General features: G+C 47.2%; 1 protein-coding gene across 3 annotated transcripts in view; it reads right to left on the minus strand.

The window, feature by feature from the left end:
* MET (MET proto-oncogene, receptor tyrosine kinase) overlaps nt 1-4,861 on the minus strand; it is a 207,473-nt gene extending 202,612 nt beyond the window's left edge. The window contains exon 1 of one of the 3 annotated variants that reach the window (XM_033959614.1): nt 4,755-4,861. The gene's annotated coding sequence lies outside the window, so the exon portion shown is untranslated. Of the gene's footprint in view, nt 1-4,581; nt 4,723-4,754 lie in introns of those variants that run through there. The other 2 variants (XM_033959617.1, XM_033959615.1) reach the window with 2 other exon arrangements.
* Between the last annotated feature and the right edge of the window lie 4,660 nt (nt 4,862-9,521).

Here is a 9,521-nt window from a genome sequence, read left to right on the forward strand (position 1 = left end):
CACATGTCCTCCAGCAGCAAGAATTCCTCCTCCTCCCACTTGCTGTAGCCCATGGCCTTGTCCTTGTGCTGCTGCCGCCACACCTTCCCCACACGCGCATGAAACTGAGCGTGTGTGGCAGAAGGGCGACCAGCATAATATCAGTGCTTGCTGTGGGAGGCAGCGAGTGGGAGACGGAGGAGTTCTTACTGCCAGAGGCTGCTAGCAGCTGTTGGGGGCTTGAGGATCCCACCAGCCATAAAAAAGGATGCAAGAATTTTGGGTGGGTCTGAGCCTAAAGTGGGTGGGCCCAACTGTGGCTATATCACTAGACTAGTGCACTTGTATCTCCAGCTGCCCTCCTACAAAATCATAGACAGCGGATGCGTTGCAATGTGGAGTGTGCTCCCTGAAACCTGAGCTGAATGGTCTTCACAAAATGGATTTTTAATGGTAAGGCAGCTGCTCTCTAGTGATTAGAGCAATGAGTTGAGAACCAAGGAATCTAGGCCCAAATTCTCAAAACTTAACGTGCCCTTTAACATGGTTGCTGAACCAGTTCCAGCAGGTTTAGTATGCATATATTTTAGCGGCGGGTTATCAAAACGGCTTACCGTGGTCTTTTCTGAGCTTCCCAGCACTCTTCAATTCTGCCATGCAAATGAGCTCATCAATATTTAAACGAGCACTCCAGGCAATTCTTCATCATTGCCAAGTGATTCTCCAAGCATAGCGTTGGCTTTTGGTGACCAAAATTCAGTGAGTGGTCCTGGGATGCTGGTACTGTGCTGGCACTATGAAAAGTGCAGGTGTCAGTGCCTGAGCACTGATTGGCTCAGGCACTGACAGGAAAAGTAAGGAGGCTCAACAGCTCAACACACCCCCCCCAACCACAAAAAAAAAAAAAAAAGAAACCCCTGAATTGAAGATTAGCAAGAGGGATGCCCACTCCCTCCCACCACCACTGTTGGTATCCAGTGACAAACAGAACCTTACACCCCCAGCAGCAGGAAGGATGCCCACTTCTTCACCCCACCGCTGCCACACACCCCCTAGACAATCAAGCACCTGTCCCTCCCCCGGGAAGCAGAAGGGATGCCTACTCCCTCCCACTGCCACTGCCCATCCCCCTGACAACTAAATACCTGACACCTAGGCAGCAGAAGGGAGGCCCCTCCCTCCCTGCTGCCGTCACCCAATCCGCCAACAACCCCCCACCCAGACCTTTGGCACGAAGGCCGGCTGGAGGGATGCCTACTCCCTCCCTTTGGCTGGCTGGCCAGCCTCTTCAAAATCGAGGGACTTCCTCTTCTCAGTGCATTCTGGGAAGTGCCAGGGAGGAACCTAAGTCTGTGACTGGCCCAGGCACCTAAAGCCCCTCCTATGGGGGTTTGGGTGACAGTGGCAGGGAGGGAGTGGGCATCTCTCCTGCTGCTGGAGGGGCAGGTGTTTGGTTGTCAGGGGGTGGGCTGTGGCAATGGGAGGGAGCAGGCATCCTTCCTGCTGCTGTGGGGGGGGGGGGGGTCAGGTGTTTGATTGTTGGGAGGGTGGGCGGCAGGAGGGAGTGGGCACCCTCCTGCTGCTGGGGCTCTTTTTACTAAAGAGCAGTAAGCTCTTAATGTGGGGTAAGCAATCATGAATAGGCTCTCTACAAAATATGTTAAAGTGTTTTGCAGTATTTTGCCTGTTAGGACACAGTAATCCACGCGTTATTTTTTTTAAATAATATTTGCTGGAGGGGCATTTCATGGTCAGAGAGTGGGCCCCCCCACCCCTTATCTAACTACCATGTTATGATTAGTGCATGCTAATTGGATAATGCTGAGTTAATAGAGCATAAATAGGAGGTGCCTAAGTTTTGAAGCCTACTGGCACCTAAGTTTGATTTAGGCACTGCTAGGCATGAGCCTATAAATGGCGCCTAACTCATGATTGACACGCGCTATGTGTCATGTTCCTCAGCATCTATTTTTTAAGTGCTGTTTATAGAATCAGGAGGTAACAAATGCTTCCATGTGAACTGTATGCAGGTGCTGCATACTAATGACATTAACGCATGACCTGCATTAAAATGTATTTTTAAAAAATCCCTTCATAAGTGTCACTTTAAATCTGGGCTTAGCATGTAGGAAACTCCCATGAAACAATGCATCAAGCCTAGATGGCACTGCACTTTTTGAAAAGGGCCTCTTCGATGGTAAATTCTCCAGGAACAAGGAAATACCTACTATGCCTTACTGTAAACTGCCTTGAACTACTGAAAAGGGCATGAGCTAAATCCAAATCCCTTAACCCCCTTTATCCCTAGGCAAATGCCTACTCTGCTTATTGGGAAGTCTGATCCTGGTTGTCACATACGTATGAACAGCGTAAAGAGGTAAATTAAGACAGATTTGCTGTTCACATTATGCAACAGGACACTCAATTTCTGCATGCCAACATGATCTCAGATTTTAGGGAATGACAAATTTTTTCCCGTCCCCGTGAATTCTTTTCCTGTCCTTCCCCAATTCCTGCAAGCTCCATCCTCAACTGCACAAGCCTCAAACACTTTAAATTCATAAGTGTTCGAGGCTTGTGCGGTTAAGACAAAGATTACAGGGATGGGGCAGGGACAGCAACATAACTCATGGGGATGGGAAAATTGAGTTCCTGTGGGAAAGGGGACAATTTGTCCCCATGTCATTCTCTATTACCAGCCTCAATACACTGTCATACGGGTTACCACAGCATGACTAGCATCCTGAATTTGACCTCTAAAAGATAATACCTCCAGTATAAGACAAAACAGTGCTGATCTCAAGGAAGGCTTAACCATTAGGCAGACTAAGCTATTGCCCATGGGGGGATTCAAATAGCAACTGAAATTACAATTTTATTTAAATTTATACGCTGCCTCAATGTCAAGGCAACCCCATGAAATGTTTGCCAGTGCGAGCAGTATCTTCCACCTGCTGCTCGCGCCGGCTTTGCCTCCCTTCTGACTTCATGTCCTGGAATTGAACTCACAATCAGAGAATGACACGGGGACAAATTTTTCCCTGTCCCCGCAGGAACTCAATTTACCCATCCCGTCCCCGCAAGTTTTGTCGCTGTCCCTCTCCCTGCCCCATTCCTGTAAGCTCAGCCTTAACCGCACAAGCCTCAAACACTTATGATTTTAAAGTGTTTGAGGCTTGTGCAGATGAGGACGGAGCTTAGGCATTGATGGAATGAGGCATTATGACATCACAATCTGAGCTCTAGAATGTTGCTACTTATGATTTTAAAGTGTTTGAGGCTTGTGCAGATGAGGACGGAGCTTAGGCATTGGTGGAATGAGGCATTATGACATCACAATCTGAGCTCTAGAATGTTGCTACTTATGATTTTAAAGTGTTTGAGGCTTGTGCAGATGAGGACGGAGCTTAGGCATTGGTGGAATGAGGCATTATGACATCACAATCTGAGCTCTAGAATGTTGCTACTTATGATTTTAAAGTGTTTGAGGCTTGTGCAGATGAGGCAGGAGCTTGCAGGAACGGTGCAGGGACAGGAAAAGAACTTGTGGGGACGGGATGGGAAAATGGGTTCCCGCGGGGATGGGGAAAAATTTGTCCCCATGTCATTCACTACTCACAATCTCAGGGTGCTGAGGCAGCAGCTCTAACCACTAGGCCATTCCACCCCTAATCGCAGGCTATTTAATTTTGTTAAAAAATTTCAGCAGGCGGTATTGTCGTGGGTAGAGAATGGGCATGAAAGCTTGATCCAGCTAGCACGTCCTGATTAACTTGCGCTAACTGGATAATATGGACTTAATATATATATATATATATATTTTTTTTTTTTTTTTGCAAGTTGAGACCTGCAAAAAAATGTATATAAAGGGAGGGCCAGAAGTAAGTATACAGTGCAGTATATTGTACAGGTATTTAACAGGTATAATACACTACTGAACGATAATCAGGTAAACGTGAAACAATGCAACTGACACAAAGACATCACACGAATGTTATTCATGACACCTGTAAAATAAAATTTTAAAAATAACGAAAAAGAAATAACGAATAAATACCGTATGCCTACTTTTGGCCCACCGTGCATATAAAGTCATTATATTGCCGTGGTAAATCCAGGTTTTGCAGTGGATTTGTATAAGGGCCCCTAACTAGGTAGATCACTTTTTATTTGGGGGCATTTTAAAACAAGTTACTTAGATGAAAAGTCGAAAATTCACCAACTTAAACCTATCTTATAATGACAAAATAGATGGTGAAATCTGTGCATGTACCCGAGGTTTTTTTTCTATAAAGTGCATGCATATATCACTGCTCCTCTACCTCTCTGCTCCACTCCTAGGAACGCCTATGTACAATCTGCATAAAAAGTACATGCCAGCTTTTTTTTTTTTTTTTTTTTTTGGGGGGGTGTAATTTTACACGTGTATACATACAGCTGCCCAATTTTGTATCCTTAACATTCCCAGCCTCTGCTATTGCCTTTACAGCGTCAAAATAAAAGGAAAAGTTGCGCCGGACTGTACACCTGTCACAGGGGGGGGGGGGAGGAGGTGAGAGGCGAAGGGGCACGGAAGTTCGAGGCAGGGTTACACATACGCACCCGCACATACACACCGGTACCTCAGTCACAGGCTGACTCAGAGGAGCTCTTCCCAGCTCCCCCTGACTAATCCACGAGGAACGCTGCACATGTCCGACCCTGGGACACCTGTACGCACAGCCCGAACCGACCTCCCGCCACCCCTCGGTTCCAGTCCAAGCCAGCGCGCTTACCTCAGGGAGCGCTGAAGCGGGGCGCGCGCGTGTAAGTACAATCTCCCCTCGCGCACACGAACAGTAGCAGCAGCAGCAGCAGCCTCTCCGCGGGTTTCCCTGCCTGTGCCTCCCCACGTGTGCGCGCGCCACTGAGAACAGGAGGGGGAGGAGCGTTCCACGCGCCCCCCACCCCCCTCGTCTCCTCACAAAGTTGCCGCCGGAGGCTGCAACGCTTCTCCCGCGGGCGGCGCGCGCTCCGGCCGAGCATCCCCACCTTCTCGGTTTCTGTCCCAGTTTTTCTTAAATAATAATTAAAAAGGAAAAGAGTGCGAGCCGTTCACTTCTATCTCTTTTACGACTACTGTATTACAAACTTTTGCAAGGGTTCCCCCCCCTATTTAGGAATCTGCGAAATTCACCTTCAATGGTGACGCTCTGCTACTATCTTCACCATAGGAATGTCCCATTTTTTACCGACCCCCCTTCATATAGGTAGTCCGTCCAGTGGGTGCTGGATTGCGCTCTCCCCCCACCCCCCCCCCCCCCCAGCCCTAAACCGGTATCGTCGAAATTGTGGAAGGCTGCACAGGGTTCACAGCTCTCATTGCAACGCTTCCTAAATATGGTTGTAACTTCTTTCTCGTGTCCCCTGACCGCTGTCCTCTCGAATTTGCTGGTGCTTTCCAAAGCCTAAGGCATTGCAGAATCTCTTTGAAATAATAACGTCTATTATGGAACTGCTGAATGGTAGCCAGTCGGGTCACAGACTGTGAGATGGTGCCGTTTGCTGCAGCAGCTCAAGCAGAGTTAGTGTGTACAAAACAAGAAAATAAAGATAAAAACAGTAAACCAAAAACAAAAAAAAAAAAACAGGTTTTTCCTCCTGGACTGGAGGATTTAGGTCAGACGACGTAAGTAATTCTTTGTTCTGCAATATTTTTGGTCCCAGTTTCCTCCTGGGCATCCTGCTCAATAGGATTTGGTTTTCACTGGGCTTTATTCTCCAATCATCCAGGAATTTACCCCCCTATATTTATGTTTCCCCTCCCTACAAGACTGCTATACAATATTGCATTTTTTGCCAAGAATTTTTGGCCAGTATGCAGTGTGATTTGAGGTTCCTAATTCTGCCCGCTGAAATCAATGCTGCAGGGTCCATGATGCACCAGAATACTGTTCTCAGAAACCCAAGATTGGCCTAAAAATTGTATCTTGAAATCCAGTAGCTTTGGCAGCTCATAAGGCCCGATTTAGGATTTCAGGGGAAGGGGTAAAACGCGGACCTCACGGACCTTGCGGATCTAAAACCGCACGTCCTTAAAAATCCGAGGTCCATGCATTGACAAATCCGCCCTCGCTTTCCCTGCAGCTCAGCTCAGGCCCCCGGCTCCCTCGCGGACCTCACGGATCTGAACTGTACGTCACATCCTTAAAAATCCGAGGTCCGCACCACTTTTGAGGTCCGTGCCACTTTTACTCTCTGGCTCTGACAGAGCTCTAGGACAATTTAACTCTGACGGATCCTAATGCTTTTCCCTCCCTATGCTAGGATCCGTCAGAGTTAAATTGTCATAGAGCTCTGTCAGAGCCAGAGAGTAAAAGTGGCGCGGACCTCAGATTTTTAAGGATGTGACGTGCAGTTCAGATCCGTGAGATCGGCGAGGGAGCCGGGGGCCTGAGCTGAGCTGCAGGGAAAGCGAAGGCGGACTTGTCAATGCACGGACCTCGGATTTTTAAGGACTTGCGGTTTTAGATCCGCGAGGTCCGCGTTTTACCCCTTCCCGGATTTCAGCACCCATAGGCAGGACAGGAGGTCAAAGGCATGGATGCTGCCTTGTAGCTCACAGGGTCTAGCACAGTGTCTCTCAAACTGTGTGCCATGGCACAGTGGTGTGCCCCAAAGAGATTCCAGGTGGGTCACGAGAGATTCCAGAATTTTACTGTATTTTTTAAAATTTCCCTTCACAAGTGTATACTAGAATAGATGACATGTACTTCATATATGCAAGAGTCTGTCAATGTTATGGACATCTGTGTGCGTAAGAATACAACTGCCCTGACAAGCATCATTCTTTGATGTTATTGGTCCTTGAACACTAACAGCAGGTAATTTTATTTTTATGCTTTATGCAGTAGTTATCCTGACTTGGGCAACAAAGCAATCAAGTTTAAGTTTCAAGTTTTTATTAGTATTTGATGAATCGCTTATTCGGGTTGCTAAGCGATTTACAATTACATAAAATAATATTATATACTTTAAACTAGGTAACTTCAGACTTACAAATCAAAGAGACACAAAACAAATGGGAAAGAGGGGCAAAGTTACATGTTCATGGTGTAAGAAAAAAGATTAAAGCTAGGAAAAAACAATAGGATGGGAAAAAAACTGAGCAAAAAATCTTCGTCTAAAATTAGATATTAAATGCGTCTCTGACTAAAGATAACTTTTAAGAAGGCTTTGTTACTGTTTGGATTGTCTTATCTTTGCGAACATGGATTTTCAGCTCTGACAGAAATTAAATTGAAACAAGAGAATGACTGGAGATGGTGAATGATGAAATGTGGTCTGCTTGTTGACTAAAAGCTGCATTTTAAGTTAATTTGCACTCAAAAACATTCACATCGCATTGATTAGCAATTCTGTTCTATCTGCTTTTACTTTAGTTTCATCATTGTTATAATTACATAGCTTAAACAATTTTAAATAAAGAACTCTCAAATTTAATTTTTTTAATTGTTTTTGCAATTTTATAATTTCAGTTATAATGTGCCATGAGAAACATTTGCTCCGTTTAGTGTGTTGGAGCTAAAAAAAGCTTGAGAGACGCTGGTCTAGAGGGTTCTCTGGAGATTGGAAAGGTGGGTGCCATGGGCAAAGAATCACTGCCCCCTGTCTTTCTTTCTGTCTCTCCCCCCTGTCCAGCAGCACCCCATCCCTGCTCCCCCACCCAGCAGTAGCCCTTCTCCCTTCCTTTTACCTCCCTCTGTCCAGCAGCACCCCTTTCCTGCTCCCGCTGTAGACTTAGGCATTTCTTTCTTTCTTTCTGTATGTCTGTCTTTCTTTCTCTCTCCCTGCCCCTTTCTTTCTTTCTGTTTGTCTTTCTTTATGGCTCTCTCACTGGTCCCCTGTCTGTCTGTCTTTCTTTCTTTCTGTCTCACTCACTGCCCCTGTCTTTCTTTCTTTCTGTGTCTCTCCCCCCTCTGTCTTTCTTTCTGTCTCTCTCCCTGCCCGATGTCTGTCTTTCTTTCTGTCTCTCCCCCCTGCCAAGCAGCACCCCTTCCCTGCTCCCCCATCCAGCAGTAGCCCTTCTCCCTTCCTTTTATCTCCTTCTGTCCAGCAGCACCTCTTCCCTGTTCCCCCGTCCAGCAGTAGCCCTTCTCCCTTCCTTTTACCTCCCTCTGTCCAGCAGCACCTCTTGCCTGCTCCCCCCATCCAGCAGTAGCCCTTCTCCCTTCCTTTTACCTCCCTCTGTCCAGCAGCACCTCTTCCCTGCTCCCCCTGTCCAGCAGTAGCCCTTCTCTCTTCCTTTTACCACCCCCTGTCCAGCAGCACCCCTTTCCTGCTCCCCATGTCCAGCAATAGCCCTTCTCCCCTACTTTTACCTCCCCCCATCCAGCAGCACCCATTCCCTGCTTTTATCTAATAAGACTCCCGTGTTTTCTGAAGCAGCTCTGCCAGGACTCGCCACAGGCTCCTTGTAGCAATAGAGAAACCACTGCATGCAAACCGCCGCAGGCTCCTTATTCAGCTGGCTCCTTTTTCAGCTGGGGAAACCACCACACATGTCGCAAACTGCCACCGCAGCTAGGGAAACCACCGCACACGTCAGAAATCACCACAGGCTCCTTCTACTGCGCATGCGGCAGCACAGCACCACGGATCTTGGTGCATGGAGATTAAAGTGCGCATGTGCGCTAATGGTTTTATTATAGTGGATGGGAAACATCAAAGACAAAAAATTAAAATACAAAGGATAAGTGAAATATTGTGCACATGCTCCCATCTGAAATTAAAGAATGATAAAACAGAAATAAATGAATGATAATGTGTAACATATTACTATAAAGTCCAAGGGAAATTAGAAGGAAATGATAGGTTTTCTTGACAGATTGAGACAACTGCCGCACCTAGTCCCCAGGGTGAAGGCGGGACCGCTCCAACATATGGAGGAGGAGCTGCAGGCCAAGGGCCAAGCTCCCAAGTAGCCCTCCATGGTCCCGCCATCCATGGCAACCACTAGCCCGAGGGACACGAAAGCTGTCTGGACCCCTCCTCCGGTCCTGATAGAAGGTCATCCTCGCCAACTCCACCCCCCTGCACATAATGGGGGCATACCCAAACCGCAGTAAGAACCGGAACGAAGGTAAAGCTGCCTTGGAGGACCCAGTAACCTCTTATCCCCCTCCCATCAGTCCCTTCGGCCTTGGCCTCCCCAATCCCGAGTCTTTCCCGTGGCGGGAAAAACCCACTCTATCCCTTTTAACCCTAGCCCCTCCCCTGAACCAGCCCCCCCCCCCCCCCGACAGGCGACCTCGCAGGTCTCCCAGCTCTGCATTAAAGTCGCCCGTCGAGATGGGCTCTCGGGCTTTCTGTTATTTTTTGCTTTGTTTTGAGATGTGCCAACTGAGGTTGGCAGATATAGGGCTACTCAGAGCTTAGCTTGTAATTCAAGATGCATTCAATGTCCTGCTACATAGAGATCAATACTGGTTAAACTCTCCTAAAAATGTTTGTTATAAATGCTAGATCAATTAGGAGTAAATGTGACATTATTCATGATTTGA

The sequence above is a fragment of the Geotrypetes seraphini genome, chromosome 9, assembly GCF_902459505.1.
Source record: "Geotrypetes seraphini chromosome 9, aGeoSer1.1, whole genome shotgun sequence".
NCBI classification, from domain to species: domain Eukaryota; kingdom Metazoa; phylum Chordata; class Amphibia; order Gymnophiona; family Dermophiidae; genus Geotrypetes; species Geotrypetes seraphini.